A 6,326-nucleotide genomic window follows, 5' to 3' on the forward strand; every position below is an offset into this window, starting at 1 on the left:
GGGGCCTGGCAGGAGCGAGAGGGGCTGCTGCTGCTGCTGCTGCTGCTTCTTCTCCTGCTACAAACTCCGTTAACTGCCAGGATTCCTGCCCTTCATCCTCTCAGCTGCCGGGAAGAGAACAGGAAACACATGGAAGGATAACAAGTCAGCACGTGCTCTGCTCATAGTAGCCTGGCAAACAGGAAAACAGCAGGGGACGGGCAGTGTGGACTGACATTTCAATAGTGATTGCATCAGCACCACACCACTAGTGTCCAGCCCGCTAAATCCATGTACAGTCCTCTTGGGATCATGTGAACTGTACAGAAATAATCTGCGATGAGAGCTGGGGAGAGGTCAGATTTGGTCAGAGATTGACAGCCTGCCCCACAACAGAGTGTGCCACTCACACACAGTAAAACATAAATACCTCGTGAGCCCAGTCATAACCACCAGGTACAACAGACACACTTCTGCGGTTTGATGAGAGAGCCGAGGTGTAACCGCAGGGCAGGAGAGTGAGTAACAGGAAAAGGCTGCCACACCGCAAGAGGCTCATCTGATTCCTCATCATCATTAAAATCCAACGGCAGACGTCAAGCTGTCGTATATCTCAGTGTTTCTACAAGCTCAGTGGAACACATTCCTTCCCAATTATACATGTTGTCCGTCTCCTGCAGGGACCCCATATCTCACATTTTGTTTTTTTTGTACCGTAAATGACTGCAGGCATTGTCTCCAAACTTCACAAAATGACCCGGGGCCCAAGCCAAACCACTGAAAATGTGTTACAACGTTCAATGGGAAAAATCAACCAGCTTTTTTTATTTTTGCTCTCTTCATGAAAAGGCTTTAAGCAGATAAGAGGTTTCCATGGGACGATCTGGTCTCCTTTTCACTTACATTCTTGGCATTTAGTTCATCTAGAGAGACTTCCAATGAGTGCAACAGTAGTATTGTTTGATGCTTCTGTGTCAAAACCAAGGCTGTTTGTCAAGCTAGTGCGACATTGATCACTACTGCCAAAAAAATGATGTGAAGAGAATCCTAATGGTGAGCCTGATGGCCAGCTGAGGCAAACTTTACAGACAAATTCTCCATTCTTCCATCAGTTTTAGACTAGCTTAATATAACTTTACAAACTAGCCGACTTGACCAGCTGCCAAATGGTGCTTATTAGCGAAATCGAAAAAAAACCTGTAGCTGCATATTAGAAATTTATCAGAATCGGAAAAATTGCATGATCTTACATTTTTCCTTTCGCACTGAGTCTCCAGAAACCTTATGAAAACCAACCATGCTGGTCCTCTGATGCTCGGACCAAGTTCAGGAAAAATGCATCAAGGCAGTTTGACACTAAACTGGACATCCTGTGTGTGTGTTTGGCCATTGAAAACAAATGGTGCGTTCAAAACATGTGCATCTGATGCTAGCAAATACTGTATATGATGTTAGCATACAGAGCACCAGAGTGAATTATCTTATGAGGAACAATGGATGATTTTGGTGTCTATGTTCTCATCACTTAACACATAAGTTAACCAGCCGGCGAATCTCCCAAAAACTCGGAGTGTTCCTTTAATGCAGTACAGTATCAGGTTGGAACTGTTTTCACTTGCACAGATAATGTTAAGTGTTGGGTGACAGTTAAGGAATAAAACCAGCATTTCCTCATTCTAGTAGCTCGGCAGGTTAAGGTGCAGATTGTCAACTCATGATGTAATCCACTTTAGTAAATCATCCCCCATCTCTGCTATATTTCATGTCACTCTACTCTACTGTATACTGTCTAAAAAAAAGCAGAAATGCCTTTAAACAATCTGAAAAACGAAACCCTCTGTCTCCTCAAGTTTCAAACATCTATAAAAACAGAGTGTAACAGCTGATAATGTGAACAGGCAGGTGGAGTAAGGTGTCAACTATGTAATATCATAAATATTTTCAGTCTGAGTAGGTAGGCTTCTTTCTAATCTGATTTTTTATTTTTATTTTTTTTATCACCGGTATCAACTCAGAGGCATATGATGAGCAGTTTATGATTTGTGGGTGAAAACAGACGCTCCAAGCAAGTCTTGACACGAGTTACTACCTGATTAAAGAGGCTCTATTACATGTTATTTGTGCTGTCAGTATACTCCATTACACAGACACATAGGGGTTCCAACTTTTGTAAACTATGTATACTGCTAGAAAATTACATTTTATGATCCATGAAGTGTTTATTGGCTGTTTAGTCTAAGCCACCTTTAGGATAATCCTGCACACTAAGCTCCGCACAGGCAAAACACAGCCTTCAGTACACAGCAGAACAAAGTGAGTCTCTTCAAAATTGTTGAGTTAGGGGTTAAGCTTTCTGACTCGCCTATCCACATACACAGAGCATCTTGGTTCTTTGAACAGCCAGGGCCTATCCAGCAGCTACAGATCAAAGGTCTGCTGATAAGACTTCAAAACATCTGTTTCATCGGGGATATACTCTGCATACCTACATAATTCCCCGCATGGCTGTACAGGGAGCAACCTGGTGCTGTCTGCATAAATTTGGCGTCATAACGGGGCGGTTCTCCGGATCCTGGGGGGGGGGGCAAAAGAAATGGGTGACTGCTGGCACTCAAGGGGCTGCAAAGATATTTTCAGCTGGTGGTTAAAAAGCAACTAGAGGCGAGGCTCTGTTCTCTGCTCAGCGGAGGCTTACGGGGCCACAGGGCCTTTCATCACGGCTAGTAGCGGGGGGAAAGCAAACTCCCTCTCTCTCCCACCCCCAGTGTAGCTTTAATCAAGGTTCTCATAGCCTCCCGCACATGCAATAGTTGGCCCCAATTAACTGGATTAATGTTGGTGTATAATGCCAGGCTCAGATTATTAAGAGATCCCTGCAGGTGCCTCTAATCCTGAGGCCATCTGATCCACTCTGAACCTGGCTGGATCACCTAATCTCTCAACCAAGACTGAAGGCCGTAACTTAACCTCTTCACTGTCAACTCCCCTCTGCACTAACAATTAAGGAAGTTTGCATGGCAAGTGATGCTAATACTGTATAAGCAGTATGACCCGTGAAAAGGATTAGCACGTTGTGAATGTGGTCATTCTCTTGTTTAGGGACATTACAAAGCCAAATGTACAAACTGGTAACCTGAGACAAAGAGAGGATGTGAGAAACAGTGAAAACTGTTTTCGACTGAAGAGGAAGAGGCATGTCCAATCTAATCCCTCGAGTCTAATCTATGATGACAGCGACTCTAATGACTGTGTGTTTCATTTCTGGAAATACAGCAGAGACCAGAGAGAGGGGGAGAGACAGAATGAGATAATATACAGATGAGAGAATGAGAGAATGAGATAATAATATACAGATTATATCAACAGGACAGATTCACAGTGCCGCAGGCCTACATTACTAACTACAGATAGAGAAATGGATTATTTCAAGACATTAACCTTACAACTCAAGCTGAAATAAGATACAAATGAATCATGGCAACACTGTATTTTCAGTAGTTCAACAAAGTGCTTCATATCAATGATATAGTACAATTTCTCAGCTAAATCCTTTTCACTGAACACATGAAGTGTTAGTTTTAATTTCAAAATATTATCACACTCACTTCCATCAAAATATTGACATCTATTATAACTTTTGTGTTACTGATCACCACAACATAAGTTAATATCAACAAATTATTGACACAAACTATTTTTGTTGCATTGAAAAGTATCCCAAATGTGTGCTGTGCTAAACCAGACTACACAGACATACTTAAAATGAATTATTCTGTTAAAGAGCGAAGGACTGAAAAAGCCAAGCGCTCCCTCATTTCTTTGGTGAAATCAACAGATTAAGAAGGCCTGGAGTGGAGGAGAGAAAAGCAGAGTGTTGTATTTATGCATTCTGCAGAAGGCCATCGCAAAAGCATAGGAAAAGTTGACTGAAGGTTTGCAACAGACAAACTGAACAGTCCTAGAAATAAAAAAAATGAGACCACACAAATTGAAGAAGAATGTGGTAGAAACCGCACAGGCTTTATGTCCTTGAGGTCATTTCACTTGAGCTGAAAAGGGTGCTAATGCACTATGGTAACATTTGAATGACTCCCTCCTGCCGGCTGAAAATTGAATAAGATTAAGCGGGAGGGGGAGAGGGGAGAGGGGGGGGGGGGGGGGATTCTCTCTCCCCCGCTGCATTCCTGTTGAATCTCCAGAAGAGTCCTGTTCAGTCGGAGACACAGACCCGCAGCTAGGCAACGGGGCTTTTGTGTGAACCTTCGGGAACTCAGGACTCGGTTCAAAAACAAGAAATGCCAAGCCCTCGCTGTTTTCACATGGCTCAGGGAGGAGGAGGCCTCAGGGACGGGCTTATTAACGAGCCCGGCACTGGAAAACAGCTCGCTTCTCATGCAATCGCACGGGTTCATATCTGTGTTATTTCCTACCTGGCACTAGGGACTATCTGAGAGTGTGTGTGTGTGTGAGTGTGTGTGGCGGAGGGGGGGGGAGATACCTCTTGATATGAGTTACACTGTACAAATAACTGTAAAAAATAACAGACGATATATCAATTTTCTTACATTTTTCCCAAAATTATAAAACTGCATTACAATTACAGTTATTACCGATTATTACATTTCTGCCCTGTTATTTAATAGATCATATCATTTGTTGAAAAATACTGATATTCTCTGTTTCAAGGATAAGGATAACTACTATACTATACTACTTTTACAAGTAGAACTGTGATTTTACTTGTACATGTCAATACAAATACAACCAATGTTACAACTCAGATGTTTTTCCTGTTACTTTGCAAATTGTTGTTTATTATGAAAAAGTACAGATAAAGTGTTTTTGAAGGGGTCGTTCCACTGTAACAAACCCCTAAAAACAGTCAGATATGTAGCATGACATGTACCATTACTTCTCCAGTAAGATCTATATAATATAGATCTTAATGGAGTAAGATTTATATAATATAGATCTTAATGGAGAAGTGAGGAGATCCAATATTTTACCACCCCATCGTCCTCCATGAAAAATCTGTCACCCACACCCAGTAGGAATGTATGGTTTCTCTGTGTAGTTCAACTGTTGCCTGATCTGAGCTTGGACTGGCATCGGGACGTCCACTAAAGCCTTGAGGGCTAACCAGGTGTCACAGGGAGTTTACACACAAGTATAGTAGGATGGGATGGCTCGTCCACACCCAGGTCCTTATGTCTCCCTTCACCCCCCACCCCCCCCACTGAAGGGAGCGGCTCAGGTCAGACTGGGGTCAGCAGCCTGGGCAGACAGGTCCGACCTCACTGGAATGCATCCGCACACTCGCTGTTGTTTATTCCTGTGGCTTTTTTCAAATCACATCAGGTCTTTATTACATTTCGTGCTGCATTGGATCTTGAAAAAGAACATCATAGCCTTTCAGACCCACTATAAGAAGTGACATCACTACTTAAAAATATGAAACCGCTATTCCAGAGTCTCAATTTTGGCTCATTTGTAAAACTAAACTAAACTAAACTAAACTAAACTAAACTAAACTAAACATATTCCAGATTCTCAATTCCTATTTATGGGGAACCAGAATAAGATACCAGGATTATACGGATGTTATCAAAGACAGATAAGTCAGTATGCATCCTATCTATTTTACTGGTTGTTTTGTCTGTCTGCCTAAGCTCGGTTTCCATGGTAATATTCAGAATATTTAGTTTCTTCATGCATAAAAACCAGTTTATTCTGCGGCCCGGATGCAATGTTCTGCTGTAGAGCCTACCGGAGGTGTCATCAGCCTAACTCAACCTAATATCTGTGATTGGAAATGCCCAATTGATAACCGCAATGATGTACCTGCTCTCACCCACACCCCCACACCCCTTCCCTCTAACAACCAGGCCACGTTTCTGCACAGCCACTCACCCTAGTTTAAGAGCATAAGCGGCAATCATATCATGTCCATAATAATGTTACATAATGCATACTGTATGCATGTAAGTTCATTCATTTGTTCAGACGTTGGTATGGTGCCAGGGGTTCAGTGACACTGGGAAATATGCAGCTAAAGCTCCCTCACGTTTGGGTCAGAGCAATCTCTCTAACAGCCAACATGTTTCATCTTGCTGTTGAGCCTACTGGAGGTGTGATGGGCTTAATTCAGAAAAACATCTGTGATGGGAGGCGGCCACTTGATAACCCTGATGACATACTACTGTGACCCCCCCCAACACTTTACACTCACATCCAATCAGATTGGAGTTTTAGTAATAGAAACATTTCTCAGAGGAAGATCTGTTCTAGAGGCACAAATATTCTCATCGGTTGAGTTAAACCTCAGTGGGCGGAGCCAAAGAATAACA

This window comes from Centroberyx affinis, unplaced genomic scaffold (assembly GCF_046629955.1).
Source record: "Centroberyx affinis isolate AG114_WGS23_722 - 3 ecotype Tasmania unplaced genomic scaffold, CSIRO-AGI_Caff_v1 ptg002643l_1, whole genome shotgun sequence".
Classification (NCBI taxonomy): Eukaryota; Metazoa; Chordata; class Actinopteri; order Beryciformes; family Berycidae; genus Centroberyx; species Centroberyx affinis.